This window comes from Ornithorhynchus anatinus, chromosome 2, assembly GCF_004115215.2.
Source record: "Ornithorhynchus anatinus isolate Pmale09 chromosome 2, mOrnAna1.pri.v4, whole genome shotgun sequence".
Taxonomy (NCBI): Eukaryota; Metazoa; Chordata; class Mammalia; order Monotremata; family Ornithorhynchidae; genus Ornithorhynchus; species Ornithorhynchus anatinus.
In genome coordinates, this window is record NC_041729.1 from 150198794 (window position 1) to 150222727 (window position 23934).

Below are 23934 nucleotides of genomic sequence, written 5' to 3' on the forward strand. Positions count from 1 at the left end.
GAAGGTAGAGATCTCCTGAAGGCAGAAGGAAATGTGAGAATACAGAGCAGGAAAAAGGTCAGGGCTGGAAATGTAGATTTGGGAATCATCTGCATAGAGACGGAAGTTGAAGCCATAGGAGAGAACGAGTTCTCCCAGGGAGTGGTTGTAGAAGAAGATAGAAGGGGAGTCAGAACTGAGCCATGAGGGACCTCCATTGTCAGAGGGTCAGAGGCAGCTGAAAGGTTGAGGAGGATTAGAATGGAATAAAACCCATTGGATTTGGCAAGAATGAGGTCATTGACGACCCCAGAGAGGGCAGCTTTGGTGGAATGAAGGGGATGGAAGCTGGATTACAGTACATTGTAAACTCTCAGTAATTACCATTGTTGATGATGAGGATGTTTGAAAGCAGTGGAGAAGGAGCCATTTTAGAGAGAGTAGTTGTAAATGGCAGTCAGAGAGAATAGTAGGGAGGGGGCAAATGTTTTAATAAGGTGTAAAGGGATGGGATAAGAGGAACAAAGATCAGAAGGGATAGATTTGAAGAAGAGGTGGGAGAATGATGGGAAAGTAAAAGAAGGTTGATAGAGACTTGTAGGGGACATTTTAGAGAGATCACACTTGTTGGTTTCAATTTGATTGATAAAATAGGAAGCGAGGTCATGAGGAGTAAAAGATGAGGAACAATAATAATAATTGTGGTATTTATTAAACTTGTATTATGTGCCAGACACCATACTAAGCACTGGGGTAGATATACAAAGTGATTGGGTTTGACACAGTCCCTGACCACATAGGACTCACATCTTATCCCCATTTTACAGATGAGGTAACTGAGGCCCAGAGAAGTGAAGTGACTTCTCCTCCAAGAGACCTTCCCAAATTAGCTCCCCTCTTTCCTCATCTCCCACTCTCTCCTGCATCGCCTTAACTTGTTCCTTTTATTCTTCCCCTCTCCCAGTCCCACAGCATTTATTCATTAAATGGCATTTATTGAGCACTTATTATGTGCAGAGCACTGTATTAAGCGCTTGGAAAGTACAAAACAGCAATAAAGAGAGACAATCCCTATCCACATTGAGCTTACAGTCTGGGGGGATGTGGAGAGACAGACATCAAAACAAGTAAACAGATATCAATATAAATAAATAGAACTATGTATGTCTATATACATCCATAAGTGTTTTGGGGCAGGGAGGTGGAAGAGCAAAGGGAGTGAGTCTAGGTGACATGGAAGGGAAGGGGAGCTGAGGAAAAGGGGGCTTTGTCTGGGAAGACTTCTTGGAGGAGGTGCATCTTCAGTTGGGTTTTGAAGGGGGAAGAGTGATTGTTTGGCAGATTTGAGGATTTATGTACATACCTGTAATATACTATAGGTGCATACCTATAAAATATATAGGTACATACGTACAATTTACATATGTACATACCTATAATTTATTTATTCATATTGATGTCCTTCTCCCCACTGTAGACTGTGAGCTCATTGTGGGCAGGGAATGTGCCCATTTATTGTTGTGTTGTACTTTCCCAAACGCTTAGTATAGTGCTCTGCATACAGTAAGCATTCAATAAATGTGACTGAGTGAATGAATAAATGACCTGCCCAAGGTCCTACAGCAGATGAGCAGCAGAGTCGGGTGACTCCCAGGTCTATGCTTAATTCATTTTTTCATTCATTCAGTCAGTCATATTTATCGAGTGCTTACTGTGTGCAGAGCACTGTACTAAGCACTTGGGAAAGTACAATTCAGCAGTAGAGAGAGACAGTCCCTGCCAACAACAAACTCACAGTCTCCACTAGGCCATGCTGCACTAATGAAGGTGGGGGGGTCAAGGGCTTTAGGAGGGGGTCAAAAGTTTGAAAGAGCGGGTGTGGGAAGAAGCATTACTAAGAGTGGAGAAGTAATGTTGCTAAGTGGATGAGAGGACAGAGTTATGGCAAGTGATGATGAGTTTGAGATGGACGAGGTCAGCCTGCCTGGATTTCTGCCAGCAGTCAGCTGATGACCGTCAGTTGTATTTATTGACTACTTACTGGGTGCAGAGCACTGTATTAAGCACTTGAGAGAGTACAATCTGACAGTATAACAAATACATTCACGACCCACAGTGAGTTTATAGTCCACAAGCAAATACACGAGTTGAGGAAACCGACTGTGGTGTATTGTACTTGGTAAAGTGCTCTGAAGTATGTACTAAAGTGCTCTTGATTGATTGACTGACTCATCTATTTGAAAAATCTTTGGTGAGGAAGCTAGTCAAATTATTTTGTAAATCTATATGGAACTCGGGTGGCCTCGCTGAGTCCCTAGTCATTAAGTAGTTTTCTCAGTACCCGAAGAATGGCTTATTATTAACTCTGATATTCCCCTACTCCCTGTTGGCCTACTTAATTTCCTTTTTGTCTCTCCTTTCATGCCTTTTGGCACCTAGACCAGTATTTCTGATGTTGCTTTTGCCAGAGTGTCTAAGCCAGTATTAACAAAATCATTCAGGGTTCTTAAAGGCTGGTTGTGAGTCTAGCCACTTTCAGCTGAAACTTAAGGTTGGCATTTTATCCTAGTTTTCTTTATTAAAATGTTGGGTCTGTGAGAATTTCGGTCCTTAGCAGAAAAGTCAAGTTTGTTTGGATGCAATCACTCCTACAGCATGGTGATCTTGCTCTGAACCACAGAGGTCCTGGACTTAAATCTCCTCACTAATAACTAAAATTTGACATCCAGGACCTCCCTTTCATACTTTCCTGGGGCACTGTACAAATATGTACCATCAATCAATCAAAACATGGCATTTTCCAAGCACTTACTATATGCTAAGTACTTGGGAGAGATATTATCCCTGACCCCAAGTAGCTTAGTCTAGAGAAAGAGGCAGACATTAAAATAAATTATGTGTACATACATGAATGCTGTGAGACTGAGAGCAGCTCCTCCCCATGAATTAATCAATGCTATTTGTTTACCGAGCATCTACTGAGTATGAAGCAGTGTACTAAGAGTTTGGGAGAGGTTAACAGAAGCAAGACGCTGCCCATTGCAGTGGAAGTCTGTATTCCAGTTGTCCAGCCTGAACTTAGTTTTCTTCCTAACCCAGATCACATCACAGTCATTGTTTAAAAATGAAGTAATGTATTTCCACCTCAAAAATTGGAGGGGAGGAGGAATTATTCATTACTGGAAATGATTCCGAGTACGGTAATAACTGTCTCTGACTTTCGATCATCACCCTTTTGCCGAACAAAAGTTTTGGCCTGATTTTCTTTCATTGCCTGTGAAATAAAAAATTCAAAATAGCAAACCTCTACTGGCAGATCTGTGACTTGAAAAGTGCCAGGTTAAAAAAAAAGTGATGCGCTATCCTGTAAAACATTAAAATGCATTTCGCTGATAACTCATTCCTACAGTTGAACATGATTTTTCAAAAGGAAGAAAGAATCTGGGGAGAAATGCATTTCCCAAATTCCAGACAACTGCCCAGATAAAGGTTCTGTGCTCTATCCCAATTCGTAGGATTATGGTCTTTTTCTTATTTATTTTTTAACCTTGCTCATTTTTTTCCCCAGAGCCAACTGAGGGTGGAAATAAATCAAAAATAGCCTTTAGCAAGTGAGAGGCAGATCTCAACTCCAACAGGCACCAGAAATCATTTAAAAGGAAAGGCTTCAAGAAATATAGGGCTCTTTCATCCAGACTCTTAATAAAGACATATTTGTTACCGCCTGAGACAGGAGCAGAGATGGAAGCAGATGGAATTCGCAGCTGTAACTAGAACCGTTGCTCAATTACCAATGCTAATGGAGAGGTGGCAGAACCCTAACAAGGGAAAAGGTTGGGAATGTAGACAGGCAGAGCTTTGGCCCTGGCCCCAGAGTGAAGAAAGTACCCTTATGAGAGGAAAACTTGGAAGAGAAGGAGACACAGAGAGAGAGAGAGAGACAGAGGGAGAGAGATGATTGATAAACTGGAGAATCATGATAATAATAACAGTACTTGTTCAAGCATTTATTCAGCAAAGAGGGAATCTCCATTTTATGAATGAGGAAACTGAGGCATAGCAAAGTTAAGTCATTTTCCCAAGGATACACAGAGGCAAGTGACAGAGCCAGGATTAGGTTATGGGTATCCTGACTCCTAGTTCTTTGCTCTTTCCACTAGGCCATAAAGCAACAAACATGACTGGAAAGAATGAAAACTAGGTCCATGAGGAAAGTTGAAAGAAACCGAGGTTATTTAAGGGCTAAAAAAGGATTGAATACCTCTCATGCAACAAAATGTTTGTTGGTGAAAATCCAAGCTAGCTCTTCTCCATGCCCCTTGTGAACTGAAGGTTGGATTGGAATTAAAACAGGAGAGATTTCAGCTGGATATAAGGAAGAACTTTAACATCAGCATTTTAAAACATTGGAGTTTTCTAAGGGAACTATTGTGGTGTCCATAGTTTCATGCTGGGTTGGGTCTGTGAAACTTTATTCAGGTGAAATCCTTCAAGATGATGGCTACTGATCCAATGCTTATATTGTAAATTAGGAGGTCGCCTGAACTTTCGAGCAGGGGCAGCACTGGGAAAAAGGGAGACAGGACTTTCCGTGAAGCTCCATAGAACAAAGGAACTCACTTGTGAAGAGCAGACTAGGAACAGGAGCATGTGTGGTTTCCTTTTGACACCGAAGTGTGTGTGGGTGACCTGCGTAGTGGACAGAGCACGGGCCTGGCAGTCAGATGGTCGTAGGTTTAAATCCCGGCTTCACCACTTGTCTGCTGTGTGACCTTAGGCAAGTGACTTCCCTTCTCTGTGCCTCAGTTTCCTCATCTGTAAAATGAGGATTGAGACTGTGAGCCCCAAGAGGGACAGGGACTGTGTCCAACTCAATTGACTTGTATCTACCGCAGGGCTCAGTACAGTGCCTGGCACATAATAAGCACTTAAAAAATACCATAATTATTATTATAATTATTATTGTTGTTATTATCTGAGCCCTGCAGCAGGGGCAGGGGGGACTCCAGTCTGGGTCTGCAGCCAGGGCTCTATTAACTGGTCACAGGTAGCTCCCGTTGCTATTCCCACCACCACTAGGCTGTGTGGGTGGAGAGAGATATGTGCTCTCTTTCCACCCCAGCACCACGGGACAGAGAGAAACCACTCTGGCAGGTCGGGAAAGGTCCATTTCCCTATTCATCAGCCCAAGCTCCAAAGTGGGAAAATTTTTCCTTTCTCTCAAAGCCAGAAAGTCGTACAAACCGAAGCAACTCTGTTCCAATTTCTGAGAGTTTGTGCTGCCCAAGATCTGTTTCCCAACAGGGCAAGTGAAGGAGATAAAAATAATAATAATTATTATAATTGTGGTATTTGTTAAGTGCCGGGGTAGATACAAATAAATTGAGTTGGACACAGTCCCTGTCCCACATGGGTCTCAAAGTCTCTAACCTCAGTTGACAGATGAAGTAACGGAAGCCTAGAGAAGTGAAGTGACTTGCCCAAGGTCACACAGCAGACAAGTGGCAGAGTTAGGATTACAACCCACAACCTCTGACTTCCAGGTGCCTGGTCTTTTCACTAGGTCATGCTGCTCTGTTGGGTTTTTTAAATTTTTTTTAAATGACAAAAAGTAAATTCCCTTTAGTGAACAACAGTCCAAGGCACAGGTGACCCCCAGACCCTGTGTGGTGGTGGGGAGGGTACTGTGGCCACTGCCTGGCCTAGTGAACCTACAGGTAGAGGGTGTGTACCAGGCTGATGGCAGATTACATCATATGACTGGCAAGGGGAGGTTACACCATGTTGGATCGTCGTTCAACCCGTTGGTCTCGGGGTAGGTAGAATTGGAATTGATAAGACACCCAATCATATTTCTAAGGTGGCCACACATTTCTTATGCAAAACACACTCCCGTTGCAGACCCATCTCCATCCTTGGGATAACTTTAAAGAAATTTTAGACAACTCTCTTCTAAGGATGTTTTAGTTATTTCTTACTTGGAGCGGGTAATTACTTGATATTCAGTGACAGTATACTGAAAGCGTGTTCATCTATTTTGTTTGAATTAAACGGGAGCTACTTGAAGGCCCAAGGATATGGAATCATAGGATCAAGAACTGGAAGAAATCTATATCCTCGGACTCTCAAGAGGCTCACAATTTAATCTAAACAGAGTAGAACACACTTTCAGTATACTTTCACTGAATATATGGATAGGAGACATGTCTAAAAAACAGGTGTTTAATTCCAAATTTCAGATGAGAAAACTGAGGCAGACAGTAGATAAGTGACTTACTCAAGGTTACCCAGCAGGCAAGCGGCCTGACTCCCAGGCCGTTCTTTCTACTAGTCCAGTGGGCTGCCCCCTAGAATAAACACTGGGAACCTATTTTTCAGCGATTTAATAAAATTTGGTCATTGCAGAGAGATCACATCTGACAGAAGCTGCCTCCTCACTTAGTGGCTTTGTGCTGGCTAGAGATCTCCTCGCCAGAGACAATGTCACTGTGAGGTACCTCTGAACCCCAGAAATATTTGTATCTCCCTGTTGGTATTCCATCCAATTATATTGATTTTTTATGATATTTGTTAAGCGCTTATTATGTCCCAATATGTTTATAAGTATGTAAGACTGAATATGAGCGTGTAAGTATATGGGTATGTAAAACTGAGCTCCACAGTGTCCATACTATTTATCTTGTATCTACCCCAGCATTTAGAACAGTGCCTGGCACATAGTAAGCACTTAAATACCATAATATTAAAAAAAAAGAATAACCATCCAGTATCCAGAACAATCAGAGGAAACTGGGCTATGATGCTTCATTGACTCTGCAAAGTACCTAGTAATCCATCCCCCAATTCTCTGAACTATACAGTAATTGTGGCCAAATAGAATAGAGAAGCAGCATGGCCTGGTAAATAGAACATGGGCCAGGGAGTCAGAAGATCATAAATTCTAATCCCAGCTCCACCACTTGTCTGTGTGACCTTGGGCCAGTCACTTCACTTCTCTGGGCCTCAGTTACCTCATCTGTAAAATGGGGGATAAGAGTGTGAACCCCATCTGGGGCCCGGACTGCATCGAAATTGATTAGCTGGTAATCTACCCCAGGGTTTAGAACAGTGCCAGGAACATAGTGTGTGCTTAACAAATTCCATTAAAAAAAAAAAAAGGCAGGGCATCATGGCTAAAGGAATCTCAGGCCCCTTGAGGTTCACAATCCCACAGTCGTGGCTGCAGGCACAATTTTGGTGAAAGCTACAGCCTTATTCATGTTCTGAAAGTTGAGACCACGTCCTGCTAGGGATGTTTTCTCATCAGTGGAGAAGACGGGGCAGATGGTGATAGGGCTGGGGTGGGAGGGGAGACAAGGAGTCACCGCCGCTGCTTCCTCACCCTCCCAGCAGGAGAGGCATTGCTAAAGAGACACCATCAACTATCGCCCCCATTCTCATTCCTTGACCCCCTACGCATTATACAAAGAGGAAAATAGATGTTAAAACTGAAATGTGTCCTAGCTTTCATTTTTTTTTATTATTATTAAAGCCTCCAATAATGGCCAAGAAGTCAAAGTGAACGGGCGTGGCGTATAGCAACCCTAGAGTCGAAAAGAAAGAAAATCAAAGTTTCAGCTGTTGTTCTCAGAGGAAATTCATTAAGCTGCCACATCTGTCCAAAGCCATCGGCGGCACACACCGCGAACTCGGCTGCAGTAGAGAGACTTAGATAAGGGATTCCTGAATCATTTAGATCAAGAAGGAGATCTGGTCAGTCCTTGTGCCGTTCATGTCTCCTTCATTTTTTCTGGTGTTCGAATCTCCACACAGCACGGACATTTCAAGCAGATGGCTTGCTTGTGCCTATATCTGTCACTGGTGATGAATTTCCCAATTGACTCGGTCAGATTGGGCCTCCAAGCAAGGAGAATGAGATGAATCTCTAGGATGGGATGGTGAGGGGCAGGGAGAAAGGACATACAACAGAGATGGGTAAATGGATCAAAGTTATAGTCACTTTCTGTGATTCGAAGAACTGAAACATGTGAAATCAGTTATATTGCTCCGGTTCAGTGATTTCAGAGAACGGGAAGGCAGCAAGCCTTTTGTCTTTTGCCTCCACAGAGGAGGAAATAGGAGTGGAAAGCCTCCCGTCCACTATGTACTAGTAAAATGAGACTTGCCCTATATTGAGCACCGGGGTGTTTGTTAACCTATCGATTGGTTGCATTTATTGAGAACACACAGGGTGCAGAACACTGTATTAAGTGGTTGGGAGAATGCAGTAGCATTGGTGTTCATAATGTCGGACCTCAAGAAGCTTACAATCTCACAAGGGAATCAGACACTAAAATCCCAGGCTTGACCTGCTCCTGCTTGGCAGGATGGGGTATAGCCCCCTTCTGATCGAGGAGGGCCCAGGAGCACAGAGGGGAATTCAGTTGCCAAAGCCACTTCGGCAAATATCTTCAGGTTAGTATCAATCTGCCGAGCCTTGAATTTCTTCAGCCTTTGTATGGCTTAGCAGCATGGCTCAGTGGAAAGAGCACAGGCTTGGGAGCCAGAGGTCATGGGTTCAAATCCCGCTCTGCCTCTTGTCAGCTGTGTGACTGTGGGCAAGTCATTTAACTTCTCTGTGCCTCAGTTACCTCATCTGTAAAATGGGGATTAAGACTGTGAGCCCCACATGGGACAACCTGATTATCCTGTATCTCCCCCAGCGCTTAGAACAGTGCTCTGCACATAGTAAGCGCTTAACAAATACCAACATTATTATTATTATTATTATTATTATTAATAATAATGGAAAGGACATGGGCCTGGGAGTCAGACGGATCTGGGTTCTTATCCCAGCTCTGCCACCTAATAATAATATTAACAATAATGTTGGTATTTGTTAAGCACTTACTATGTGCAGAGCACTGTTCTAAGCGCTGGGGTAGACACAAGGGAATCAGGTTGTCCCACGTGGGGCTCACAGTCTGAATCCCCATTTTACAGATGAGGGAAGTGAGGCACAGAGAAGTTAAATGACTTGCCCAAAGTCACACAGCTGACAAGTGGCAGAGCTGGGATTCGAACCCATGATCTCTGACTCCAAAGCCCGTGCTCTTTCCACTGAGTCACGCTGCTTCTCTAATAATAGTAGTCTTTGTTAAGTGCTTGCTATGTGCCAGGCACTGAACTAAGTGCTGGGGTGGATACATGCAAATCTGATTCGACACAGTCCCTGTCCCACATGGGGCTCTCAGTCTTAATCCCCATTTTACAGATGAAGTAACAGATCCAGAGAAGTGAAGTCACTTGCCCAAGGTCATACAGCAGACAAGTGATAGAACCCGAGAGTAAAACCGAGGTCCTTCTGATTCCTAGGCCTGTACTCTCTCCACTAAGCCACTTGTCTGCTGTGTGATCTTGGGCAAGTCCCTTCAATTCTCTGGGCCTCAGTTACCTCATCTGTAAAATGGAGATTAAGACTGTGAGCCCCACATGAGACATGGACTGTATCTAACCTTGTAACTAGCCCAGAGCTTAGTACAGTGCCTGGCACATAGTAAGTGCTTAACAAATACCAATTTAAAAAAAAGATCCTGGGCCTGGGAGTTAGAAGACCTGGGTTCTAATCCAGATCTGATAGGCACCTGCTGGATGACCTTGGCAAATCAGAACTTCTCTGTGGTTTCCACATCTCTGTAAAATGGAGATTCAATACTTTTTCACCACCTACTGAGATGTGAGTCAGGGAGGACTGGTTCCAACCTGGTTATTTTGTATCTACTCCAATGCTTAGTACAGTGCCTGGCACATAGCAAGCACTTAACAAAGACTACTATTATTAGAGAAGCAGCATGACTCAGTGGAAAGAGCATGGGCTTTGGAGTCAGAGATCATGGGTTCGAATCCCAGCTCTGCCACTTGTCAGCTGTGTGACTTTGGGCAAGTCACTTTGAGCTTCAGAAAGACCACAGTTTTTATTTTCGTGATATAAGTTCCTTTTCCTCTTCTGAATTTCTCAACTCAAGTTTTGACAGGAACCTTTGTACCAGGGTCCTGAGGATCTTCAAGTGTTGATGATTTCTTGTTTGCTTTGCTTTTTGGAGAACTTTAATCTCAGTGTTACCCCCACCACTGACTTGACGGCAGGCAGCTTCCACAGAGTAGCTACTAAGGGGCAGTGTTCCCTAGTGGATAGAGAATGGGCCTGAGAATCAGAAGGACCTGAACTCTAATTCCAGCTCCTTCACTTGTGTGCTATGTGACCTTTTCACAGATGGGAAAATGGGCACAGAGAAGTTTGACTTGCTCATGGTCAATTAATCAATCAATCAATTGTATTTATTCAGCACTTAGTGTGTGAATAGCACCACACTAAAATATGGGAAAGTACAATTTAGCAGTATAACAGATATATTCCCTGCCCACAACAAGCTCACACTCTAAAAAGGGAGATGTGCATTATAAAATTATGGATATAAGCATATTGGTAGGCTTGAACCAAAGTAGTGCCCCTATAGTTGGAAAGGAAACTGGATTCTAATCCCGACTCGTCCACTTGCCTGCTGTGTGACCTGAGGAAAGTCACTTAACCTCTCTATGCCTCACTTTTCTCATTGTAAAATGGGGATTCAGTACCTGTTTTCCCTCCTCTTTAGACTACGAACCTGATGTGGGACAGGGATTATAGTATAGTGTATACCCCTGTGCTTAGTTCAGTGCTTTGCAGACAGTAATTGCTTAACACATATCCCTCTTAGTAGTAGTAGTGTAATTATGAAATATTGTGAAAGAAGAACCAGGAAAATTAAAGACAGGGTGAATATGGGAGTTGAAAGAAACTGAAGCATCAAAGATGACAAAAAGTTTGCAAGATTCTGAGACAAAGGTTCATTCATTCATTCAGTCATATTTATTGAGTGCTTACTGTGTGCAGAGCACTGTACTAAGCACTTGGGAAGTACAATTCAGCAACAGAGACAATCCCTGCCCACAATGGGCTCACAGTGTAGAAGGGGGGGAGACAGACATCAAAACAAGTAAACAGGAATCAGTAGCATCGTTATAAATAAGTAGAATTATAGATACATACACATCATTAATAAAATAAATAGAATAATAAATATGTACCTATATACACAAGTGCTGTGGGGCAGGGAAGGGGAGTAGAGCAAGAGGAGGGCAGTGGTGTTGTCAGTGATTGATGCTATTACTGAAGGAAGATATGGTTTAGGAGGGAAAATAGAGTCAATTTTTGGCATACTGAATTGAAAGTACAGAAGGCCATCCAGATGGAAGCTGTAGGAGATACACGACTGTAACACAGGTGAGAAGTCTGTAAGCCCGTCAAATGGCAGGGACTGTCTCTATCTGTTGCCGACTTGTTCATTCCAAGTGCTTAGTACAGTGCTCTGCACATAGTAAGTGCTCAATAAATACTATTGAATGAATGAATGAAAGTCAGGACTGGAGACCTAGATTTAAGAATTGTCCGCCTAGAAAGGGTATCTGAAGCCTTGCCTGAGAGAATGCATGAAAATGAGACCAAGATCCCTTTGCAGACTTTTTCTGCATTAATGTAAATCAGGGAGAGGACGTTTATGTTAATGATTGTATGCCGTAGTCTTCTGTTTCAAGGAACACGTAACATCATTAGACACCTACGAATGCCTCTAGACAGATTTAGAAAGCCTCAGACAAGCAATTGGCTTTTTTTTGCAAAGGCTTCACTTGCAAATCTTGATCCCAAGGAAGGAAGACAACTCTGGAAAAGGTGTGTTTGGAAGTTCTGAAACAAGAAGTCTTGTTTCATTCCTGCTGTGATGTGGATTCCATTTGTGGTCAGCTCAAACGCAACAGTAATTCTTCTATTCAGTCATTTGTTCAGTCGTATTTATTGAGGGCTTACTGTGTGCAGAGCACTGTACTAAGTGCTTAGGAGGGTACAATTCAACAACAAACAGACATATTCTCTGCCCACAATGAACATACAATCTAGAGGAGGGGAGATAGACATTAATATGAATAAATAGACAGCTATGGACCTAAGTGATGTGGGCCTGGGAAGGGGATAAACAAAGGGACCAAGTCAGGGCAACACAGAAGACAGTTGGAGAAGAGGAAAGAGGGTCTTAGTTAGGGAAGACCACTTGGATGAGATGTGCCTTCAATAAGGTTTTGAAGGAGGCAAGAGTAACTGTCTGTCAGATTTGAGGAGGGAGGGCCTTCCAGGCCAGAGGCAGAACCTGGGCAAGGGGTTGGCGGTGAGATAGGTGAGATCAAGACACAGTGAGAAGGTTAGTATTAGAGGAATGAAGTGTGCAGGGTGGGTTGTATTAGGAGAGTAGTGAGTTGAAGTAGGAGGGGGCAAGGAAATAGTGTTTTAAAGCAAATGGTGAGGAATTTTTGTTTGATGTGGAGGTGGATGGGTAACCACTGAAGTTTTTTGAGGAGTTGGGTGACATGTCCTGAATGTTTCTGTAGAAAGATGATCCAGGCAGCAGAGTGAAGTAAGGACTGGAGTCTGGAGAGACAGGAGGCTGGGAGGCTAGTAAAGAGAATGTTCATTCTACTTATTCCACTTGCTGGCATCTGCAGTTTTCCACAGCACCATTATTTACATTTTTACAACACCATTATTTATGTTACCATTATTTAGGTTTTGGTAGCATTTTGGTTGTTTTTCTTTTTGCATTGTCAGGTTAATGCCTATCTCTCTTGAAATTACTTTTGGAGAGGCAACATTAATCTCTCTCCAATCTCAATTCATCCAAATCTCCCTAAATATGATGATGGAGGAGATAGATGAACCTCAGTCAGGAGACTTAAGGCCTGAAGACCTGCTAAGAGAAAAGGATTATAATGCTTAGTGCTCAGGGCAGTGCCATTTTCACTGGCATCACTGCCAGTTGTGTTCCTACTTGGGCTTGGAGTGGACTAGAGCAAGACAGGGGTGCTGGCCCTTGGGAACTACCCACAAGGTTTGTAGGTTTTGGATTTTTTTGGCAGGACCCATCCACAGGCAAAGTGACTGCAGCATCATGCCAGTGCTCCACTGTAATGCCAAGACCCAGCAGACAGTTTTTTTGTTTTGTTTTGACATTTTTACGATAGCTGTTAAGTGCTTACTATGTGCCAGGCACTATACTAAGCACTAAAGTAGATACAAGATCATCAGGTTGAACAAAGTCCCTGTCCAATATGGGGCTCACCATCTTAATCCCCATTTTACAGATGAGGTAACTGAGGCATGGAGAATTGAAGTGACTGGCCCAAAGTCACACAGCAGACAAGTGGAGGAGGCAGGATTAGAACCCAGGCTCTAATTCCCAAGCCCATGCTCTTTCCACTAAGCCATTTTGCTTCCCTTGCCTTGATAGCTCCTGCTGTCTTTAATACCCACCTTTGCTAGGATTTCTTCTTGAGCTTTGTGGAATGCCGTCAGTGGTCCATCCATCAGAAACCTTCACCACCGGCAGACGAGCTCCAGCAGACAGAAACAGAACTAAGACACAAGTCGTCCAATTCTCGATGCAGGACACTTTCCACTTCACCAATCAATTGTTTTTTATTAAGTGCTTATGATATTCAGAGCACTGTATTTGGGAGGGTATAACAGAGTAAGTAGACATGGCCTCTGCCCATGTGGAGCTTACAGTCTAGACCAAGTACAGGACTAACTCCCTAAAATAAAATATACCTTATTGGTGCTGACCATCTGAGCTGGGCGTAAATAAGATTCCACATACATTTTCCTTCTGGAACCCAAAAGATGCTCTTTGAGCTCCTTTTGGGGTGAAGAATGTTTCATCCTCTCCCCTTTTCATTCATTTTCCCCATTTACCTCAAATAGGGTCCAAAAGGATGTTCTAAAGCCCCTCTGTCAGGGCAGATTAAAGTGGATGCAAATAAATGCAAATAGCAGTACTTGGTAGGTTGAATGAATTGTGATCAGATACAGACCTCACTCCTCCAAGAACTGACTCCCATGAAGGACTAGTAGTAATAGTTTTTATTTATTAGGACACTACTAAGCATTGAGAAAGACTATGCAAGTGGGAATTAGATATGATCGCTGGCCTTCAAGGGGTTCTAAGTCTAGGAGAAGCAGCGTGGCGCCGTGGAAAGAACACAGGCTTGGGAGTCAGAAGTCATGGGTTCTAGTCCTGGCTCCACCGCTTGTCAGCTGTTTGACTTTGGGCAAGTCACTTAACTTCTCTGTGCCTCAGTTCCCTCATCTGTAAAATGGGGATTAAGACTGTGAGCCCCACGTGGGACCACCTGATCACCTTGTATCCCCCCAGCGCTTAGAACAGTGCTTGGCACAATTGTACATTCCAAGTGCTTAGTCCACTGTTCTGCACATACTAAGCGCTCTATAAATATTATTGAATGAATGAATTGTAAGCGCTTTACAAATACCAACATTATTATTATTAAAAACATAAATGGGAAAAAGGGATTGGCGACAGACACCTAAGGATCAGTAAAACAATAAAACACCAAAACAACATGAAGGACAAGGACATATATGCCAATAAAAATAATGCAATGGGGCACTGACTACAGAAGCAGAATTTTAGGTCCTTTAAGGCTCAGAGTCCAAAGCACATCCATAGTCAGAGTGACTGCTACAGCAGACAGGTTTTCCCTGGGTTTTATGGAGGTCTCTTGCTGCAGGTGCTTTTCTCTTACCCACCGTGGTTGTGGAAGGTAGGATGGAATGGAATTTCCACAGTGACAGAGAGGAGAGCGATGCAGGTTCCCAAAAGATAGCATGGCTTGTCAGCCATTTCCATCTGCCATTTCCATCTGCCATTTCTGTCTCTTGGACAGCCAAAGCTCAGTGCAAGACAGACTCCTTCTGGTGAGGGTCCATTGGACATGTTTAAACACTTACAATCTCTTGATTGGGGCATCTTCACTCCTAGACTCTGAAACAAGCTCTTTTTCCCTCAGCAGTGAATCGATATACTAACTTAATTTGCTTATTTGTTGATGACGAAAATGATGTTGACAATAGTCACAGTCCTTTCAAACCAATTTATACTTACACACAGATATGTCAGACCCATAAATTAGCATAACCCCAAACTTAACGACCTGAAAGAATTCTAGGAATGAATGAACTCACTTTAGTCACCTAAGAATTTTAATAAAAATTGGAGTTGGGTCTATACACATTTATAACCTTACCTATACATACCTACCTGCCATGCACACTAGAGAACAGAGTAGGAAAATTCCAGGAATTTATTTTGAATTATTTCTGAATGAGTCTCCACATTCAGATTAAAAATTTTCAAGCAACCATGATGGTAACTGTTTAACAATTTTAAACTGCTGTTGCTTAATCGACCATCCTCATCAGTCCTTCTCCCAGAAGAAACCAGCACAATTTTCTGTTTCTCTCTGCCTAGAATGTGACAGTGAGGCAAATAAATTGTCTTTCTCATTTTAAGCCCAGAGCAAAATGTCAGCAATAATAATGATATTTACAGACCAAGACCTGGCCAGTAATATTTTGAAATACAACAACAAATAAACTACGAATAGAGTTATCAGAAATGGAATAAATTGCAGGAACGGAAAGATGTATTTGTACCAAATCAGTAATCAGCTCGCTGGGAATTGAGATGGGGTAGTCACGTACAGTTTAGAATGCTGGAAAACTAAATATGTGTCATTGAGGACAGAACATATAAGGTAATCAACTTTACATTTTAAAGTGAGGTAGAACCGGGATAGCAGTTATCTCTGTTAAAGATCAAAGAACTAATTGTGAGGCCCAATTTAGTACCAGTTATAAGGCATAAAAAAAAAAATGATCTTGTGAGGTTTTTTTCTTGCTTCCGCTTCTTTGTAGGCCCCACTTACCGTTCCCTTTCATGTTTTTAAATAGTATTAATAATTTGTAAAATCTCCCATATGAGATGGATCCTTAGTTCATAGATCTGCCAGACATAAAGAAAGAATGTCACTGATCATTCTTTAAGCCTTGTTTCCTTCAGGCCCAGATTCTATCCCCTGGCCATATTCATAATAATTATAGTATTTATTAAGTGCTTACATGTGTTAGGCACTGGATAAATCCCAGGATTATCAAATCAGATGGACGCTGTCCCACACAGGGCTCACAGTCTAAGAGGGAGGAAGAGGATGTACGTTATCTCCATTTTACAGATGAGGGAACTCCCTTCTCTCCTTCTACAGCCCACCCTGCACACTCCGCTCATCTGCCGCTAAACTCCTCACTGTGCCTCATTCTCTCCTGTCCCGCTGTCGACCCCTGGCCCACATCCTACCTCTGACCTGGAATGCCCTCCCTCCTCACATCCACCAAACTTACTCTCTTCCCCTCTTCAAAGCCCTACTGAGAACCAGGAGGCCTTCCCAGACTGAATCCTCCCTTTCCCTCTGCTCCTTCTCCCCTCCCCACAGCACTTGTGTATATTGGTAGTTATTACTCTATTTTATTAATGATGTGTATATATCTATGATTCTATTTATTTTGATGGTATTGATGCCTGTCTGTTTTGCTTTGTTGTTTGTCTCCTCCTTCTAGACTGTGAGCCCGCTGTTCGGTAGGGATTGTCTCTGTTGCCAAATTGCACTTTCCAAAGAGCTTAGTGCAGTGCTCTGCAAACAGTAAACGCTCAATAAATACGATTGAATGAATGAATGAAAGTATGGAGAAGGTAAATGACTTGCCCAAGTTCATATAGCAGATCTGTGGCAAAGATAGCACTAGAGCCCAGGTCTCCCAAGATCTCCTAAGTACTTTAGCACCTAGTAAGTGCCATTATTCATATCATTATTAAAATAGGATTGACCAAATCAAATGTAGCAAAACAGAGTTAGAAAAGTAGAGGCACAAAACAAAAAGTGTTTTGATTTAATGAATTTAATGGAAAAGGAAAATTAACAATTCTTCATTCAAAAGGCAATGGCAATTTCTGGCAGAGGAGATCATTCTTTCCTGAGATGTATAAGTGGCAAGAACTAAAGATGTGCCATTTGCTTTTTAATAAGCAAATCCCAGATTTCCCTGAAAACATCCCACAAGGTGTGATTACTGAGGTTGAATCATATGACAAGGATCTGCAAATCTTAAAATAACCATTAAAAGGAGAACGTACATTCAACGGGATGTTTATGGGTAACAGGAGGATAGACTGAAGGCCTAACAACTTTTACAGTCAGGAAGTCTATAATCCTTACAGAATCTTTCTTCTTTTTTTCTCCTTTGTAGACACAAGGCTCACAACAAAAGTTGTGAGTGCCTTAAGCTGAAGATGTAAATATGCTTTAAGAGAAAGTCAGTAGGGTGCTTTGGAAAGCCAAAGGAAGTTACCTCAGATATCAGCTCAGCCTTTATTGTTAGAAAAGACCTGTTTCAATGAGGGTGATTCTGTTATACCTGCCAGGAAGCCATTGTAATGTTCTTGCTTCTTTTTCTCCCCAGCATCTCTCTATCTACACAAAGGTAGAATTTATTGAAAAGGTAGCTATGTGATGTATCCACTTGACTTGTAGTTTAATTGGTATCATTTACTGGTGTAAAATATTGTGCATCTATCAAGAGTATTTATTATTGAACAGTTACTCTGCATTAAATATTTGGGAGAATTCAGTAGAGTTAGTGGATGATTTCTTCTCTCACGGAGATTAAAATCTACAGGGGAGACATACACTACAATAAATTATAGGTCAATTATTGAGCATTTATTGTGTACAGAGCACTGTACTAAGCATTTGGGAAAGTGTAATATGATAGAGTTGTCAGACAGTATCCCTGCTTACAAGGAGCTTACAGTCTAGAAGGGAAGACACAAATTAAAATAAATTTCAGATAGAGGAATTCAAAGAATATAGGGATATGTACAAAAGTGTTGTCGGGCTAAGGATGGGGTGAATATCAAGTGCTTAAGGGGTACTGATCCAATTCCATAGGTGATGTTGAGGGGATGTTGGTCAAGGGAAATGAGGACTTAGTTGAGGAAGGTCATTTGGAGAAAATGTGATTTTAGGATGGCTTTGAAGGTGGGGAGACTGGTGATCTATCATATTTGAAGGGAGAAAAAGTTCCAGACCAGAGGGAGGATGAAGGCATGGAGTCAACAGCAGGAGAGATGAGATTAAACTACAGGAAATAGAGTTCAAAAATATGTACATAAGCATCATGTGTTTGTGATGGGAGGGGGAATGGGGAGGGTACCTAAAAATAATAACTAGTTTATTAGATAGGAGTCCAAGTCAACTTTCAACAGTGCGAGTGTTCATTTCCGAATTTCAAATTACTCCCCTAAATTTGCATTTCAGGCATAAGGCACTTATGAGATTTCCTTAATAATACTTTTCTCCTCTATTTAGTTCCATGATGAATTAGAAACAGTTTCATAAGAGTTTCCAAAGAGATGATTAGATTAGACACACTGACCTCTAACTTTTTCCCAGTGATAACCCATATCAGGTTGATCTCACCTACCTCACGTTTATCCTTGCATGCTTTAACTCTGCCTTCTCCTCTACCTGGCAAAACTATTTCTTCCTCCTTCATACTCATGCCCATTGCCCTTTTCAGTTGTTCCAGACTTTTATCTCCCTCCTCATAACCCCTCTGCCTCCCCATCTCTTGCCCTTAATGACCTAGACAATCAATTTTTCATGTTTTTGAGAGTTCATTATGTGTAGAGTACTGTACGAACTGCTAGAGAGAATACTATACAACAGAATTAGCAGTCAGGTTCCCTGACCATAATGAGCTTACAATCTAGAGGGAGAGACAGACATTATATGAATAACACTGTGATTTGTTATATAAATTTTAAAGATATTTACATAAATTCTGTGGGGTTGGGATTGGGGCAAATATCTAATGTCCAAAGGTCACAGATGAAGTGCACAAATGACACAGGAGGGAGAGTGAGCCAGGGAAAAGAGGGATTATTTGGGGAAGGCTTCTTGGAGAAGATGTGACTTTAATAATGCTTTGAAGGTGGAGAGAGTGGTGGTCTCATTTGTATAGAGAGGGAGGGAGTTCCAGGCTCGAGGGAGGATGTAGGAAAGAGGCCATTAGTGAGAGAGACAAGATCAGGGCACAGTGACTAAGGAGCAGAATGTGTGGGCTGGGCTGTAGTAGATCAGTGAGGTGAGGTAAAATGGGGCAAGCTGAGTGAGTGCTTTAGAACCAATGGAAGGGAGTTTCTGTTTGATACTGTTTGAGCTAGATGGGCAGCCATTGGAGGAGTGAGGAGACATGGACTGAACATTTTGTTGATAAATGATCCATACAGCAGAGTGAAATATGAACTGGAGTGGGGAGAGACAGGAGGCTGGAAAGTTAGGGAGGAGGGAGATGCAGTAGTCAAGGAAGGATAGTGTTAAGTACAGTGCTCTGCACACAATAAGTGCTCAATAAATACGATTGAATAAATTAATGATGGGATAAGTGCTTGGATCAGCATGGTAACGGTTCAGATGGAGAGAAAAGAGTGGATTTTAACAATGTTGTGAAGGTAGAACCAACTGGATTTTGTGACAGATTGAATATGTGGGTGGATTCAGAGATGAGTTGAGGTTAGCGCCAAGGTTATGGGCTTATGAGACAGGAACGATGGTGGTGCTATCTACAGTGATGAGAAAGAGTGGGAGGACAGGGTTTGGATGGTAAGATAAGGAGTTCAGTTTCAGACATGTTTAATTTGAGGTGTCGGTGGGACATCTAAGTAGATATGTCTTGAAGGCAGGAGAAATGTGAGATTGCAGGGAAGGAGAAAGGTCAGGACTGGAGATGTAGATTTGGAAGTCATCTGCATAGAAATGGTAATTGAAGCCATGGGAGCAAATAAGTTCTCCAAGGATGACTAGAAGGGGACCTAGAACTGAGCCTTGAGGGGCCCCTACTGACAGAAGGTGGGATGCAGAGGAGGGCTCGCTGTGGAAAGGGAATGTGTTTGTTATATGGTTATATTGTGCTCTCCCAAGCCCTTAGTACTGTGCCCTGCACACAGTAAACACTCAATAAATAGATGACTGACTGAGCCAGCACAAGTGACTGAAAAGGAGCAGTCAGAGAGATGGCAGGAGAACCAAGAAAGGACAGTGCCAGTGAATCCAAGATTGGATAAGGTTTCAAGAAGGGGTGGTCTACAGTGTCAGAGGCAGCAGTGAAGTTTAGGAGTATTAGGATGGAGTAGAAGCCATCAGATTTGGTGAGAAGAAAGTTATTGGTTATGTTGGAGAGGGTTGTTTCTGGGGAGTGAAGGGATGGTGGAAGCCATATTGGAGGAGATCTAGGAGAGAACTGAAAGATAAGAAGTGGAGACAGCAGGTGTAAACAACTCTCTCAAGAAGTTTGGAGAGAAATAGTAGAAGGGAAATGGAGTGATAACTGGAAGGAGCCATGGGGTCAAGGGAGGGTTTTTTTTTAGGGTCGAGGACATATAAGCAGGTTTGAAAGCAGTGGGGAAGAAACTGTTAGAAAATGTACATATGAAGATGACAGTCAAGCGGGGAGGAAGAGAGAGGAAGAGTGTTTTGAAAAGGTATTAAGGGATGGGATCTCAAGCACAGGTGGAAGGGGTAGATTTAGAAAGGAAGTGAGAGATTTCAACTTGAGTTACTGCAGGGAATAAAGGGAGACTCAAAGAGGGTGGAGGGGGAGGGGGCATTGGAGAGGAGCAAGGCAGATTTTAGGTAGATCACGCCTGATGGTTTCAATTTTGTTGACGAAGTATAGAACCAAGTCAGTAGGGAAAAGAGATGGTGAGGGCTGTGGGGACTGGAGGTTAGAGAAGGGAATTAAATGTCTGGAATAGCTGGCGAGGGGCATTGAGTAGGGGGATGAATTAAGAAGTATTGTTGTCAGGCAGTGGAGAGGGTCCAGTTGAAGCAGATAACAGTGAATTTAAGGTGGATGAGGTCAGAGAGATGTCTGGATTTCCTCCAGCAGCAATCCACAGCTGGGGCTCAGGAGCAGAGGAAGCAGACTGTGGAAGTGATCCAGGGTTGTGGGTTAGTGGTATGAGAACGGCGAAGGGACAGGGGAACAAGGGAGTTCAGTTCAGTGGAGAGAGTGGTGTTGAGTGAGTCGATTTGGGTATCGGGAGAAGATAGTTTGGTTTTGGAGACCAAATGGGGTAAGATGGCTGTAGAATACTGGAGGGGGTCAAAACAACAAAGGTCTCTGTGGTGGGGAAAGGACAGATTTGTCATGGGTGGGTGTATGATAAAGAGAGAAAGTTAGAAAAGTTTTGGTCAGAAAGAGGAATTTCCAAATTGGTGAGGGTAGAAATTGAACAGTTACTAGAGATTATGGAGTCAAATGTGTGCCCAAGTTGGTGATAGTATGAATTGGGTAAGGTCATTGGAGGAAAGGAGTGAGAGGAGATGGACAGTGGAAGGATCAACGGGGACATCCACATGAATATTGAAGTCCTCAAGGATCAATGTAGGGATGGAGAATGAAAGAAGAATTGTGAGAAAGGGATCAAAATGGTTCAGAAAGTTGGAGGTGGGGCCTGGAGAGTTGAAGGTGACCGTGACTACTAATTGGAGTGGGTGGTAAAGATGGATGATAATGGATTCAAAGGAAGGGAAAGAGAGGGATAAGAGAGGTGGCATAGTATGAAAGTGACATTGGGGAGTGAGAAGGAAGCCGATTCCTCACCCTTTCCCAGTGAGTCTTGGGAGTGGGAGAAGATGAGGCCCCTTCTCAAGAGAGTGGCAGGGAAGACTGTCATCTGGGAAGACCCAGGATTTTGTGATTGCGAGAAGGAGCAGTGATTGGGTCAGGAGCAGGTCAATAATAGAGGGATGCTTCCCTATGATGGGGGTTGCGGGGGGACGGTTTCCACAGGTCACACTTGGCTGAGGCTGTGGGGAGGGTGCAAGGAGAAGGAAGGGGTTGAATGGGGGTGAGCTGGTGGGGGCCAGTATGGGAGGAGGGGGAGAGAGAGCAGCACTGGAACAAGCTGACAGGGATGGGGCAGGGGAAAGAGGTGGAAGGGTGCAAGGGGTGGGGAGGAGCTGGATCGGAGTGAAATATGGAGGGCCTGCCTGTGGGGAGGAGAATGAGGAAGGGTGCTGGGCGTGGGGAACAGAGGAGGAGAGATTAGAGGAAGGAGACTCAAGGTGTATGGTGGGGCTAGGATGAATGAGAAAGAAAATCCTGGGTTACAACAGCTAATCTCTAGACCCAGTGGCCAACGCAGGATCCTCTAGTAGGTGGTGATTCGGCTGCCCCCAGCTGAGGAAATCCACGAGTTCTGAGCCACGATTAGCAATTGATTGATTGATAAGGAAATGTAAGAAATGTTTTCACATTCTCAAGTTTGACTTCCTATATGGTCAAAAGGGACCTGGAGTCCCAGGAGTGCTGCCCATTTTAGTAAACGGACCTAAATATGCCCTCTCACCAAACTCAAACTTGGCCACCAGAGGATGAGGCCTGGTGAATCTTAGCCTTGTGCACCTGCAGTAATCAATAGAAAAACCAACGAATAAAAGAAGAGCTAGTAAGCACACGTGATCATTGGATACAATCCAAAATGTAAACTGTTAAAATTTAATAAAATTAATTTAAAAGCCAAGTGGCCCCGTGCCTCATAGTGCTCATCCCCTAGCAAAACAAGGACCTGTTCTTAGGTGCAAAAGAACAGAAGGATTGTTGGTCACACATCGGTCTTTTCAGCCACATTTGAACCTCAAAAACTTCATCTTTTAAAAGGCTCTCTCTATATAAGAATAGTTCAACAATAGTAGAATAGAATACATATAACAATATACATCAATATATAGATATGGAGGGAGAGGGTGCAGACCTTCATTTTCAAAGATGAAACTATTGACAGTCAGAGGGTATTCATGTGTGCAAGTTAAAAACTGATATGCAACTGACAACCCTTTCTGGATTGTTCGCACATAAAATGGATCTTTAAACTCTACTGTGCTGAAAGGTTTGTCCTATAAAGGGTTAGCTATTCATTGGTTTTCTATTTATTGTTGTACTACAAAATGGAAGTTCAGTGGATGCAATCCGAGCTAAACATGAGAGAGACAAAGAGAGAAAAAAAAGAACAAAAGAATGAAAGAAAGAAAAAAAGAAAGAATGAAAGAAAAAAGAAAGAGAAAAGCAGCATGGGGTAGCGGATGAAACATAAGGCTAGAAGTCAGAAGGTCATGGGTTTGAATCCCTGCTGTGTGTGACCTTGTCTGCTGTGTGACCTGGGGCAAGTCACTTCACTTCTCTGGGCCTCAGTTTCCTCATCTGTAAAATGGGGATTGAGACTGTGAGCCCTGTGTGGAACAGGGACAACCTAATCACCTTGTATCTACCCCAGCACTTAGAACAGTGCTTGGCACATAGTAAATTCATTCATTCATTCAATCGTATTTATTGAGTGCCTACTGTGTGCAGAGCACTGTACTAAGTGTTTGGAAAGTACAATTCAGAACAAAATAGAGACAATCCCTGCCCACAATGGGCTCATAGTCCAGAAAGGGGAGACAGACATCAAAACAAGTAAACAGGCATCAATGGCATCAATATAAAGAAATAGAATTATTGATATATATCCATCATTAATCAAATAAATAGAATTATAAATCTGGACATATATACACACAAGTGCTGGGGGGGGGGTAGAGCAGAGGGAAAGAGTGGGGTTGATGGGGGGAGAGCAGAGGAAAAGGGGGGCTTAGTCCAAGAAGGCCTCCTGGAGGAGGTGAATGCTAAACAAATACCATTATTATTATTATTATTATCATCTGGATCTCTATTTGTCCTTCAGGCATTTAGTATTCACCCCACCCTCAGCCCCGCAGCACTTGTGGTACATATTTGTAAAATATTTATATTAATGTCTGTCTCCCTGTAATCTTGCTGTGGGCAGGGAACGTCTACCAACTCTAGTGTATTGTACTCTCCCAACCGCTTAGTCTGCTGTTCTGCACACAGTAAGCAATCCTTAAAATGTC

The 23934-nt window shown here is 42.7% G+C and overlaps 1 protein-coding gene across 1 annotated transcript in view; it reads left to right on the top strand.

Annotated features, from left to right (window-relative positions):
• The window catches only part of PDZRN4 (PDZ domain containing ring finger 4), a 450660-nt gene that overhangs the window by 377310 nt on the left and 49416 nt on the right, over window positions 1-23934 (top strand).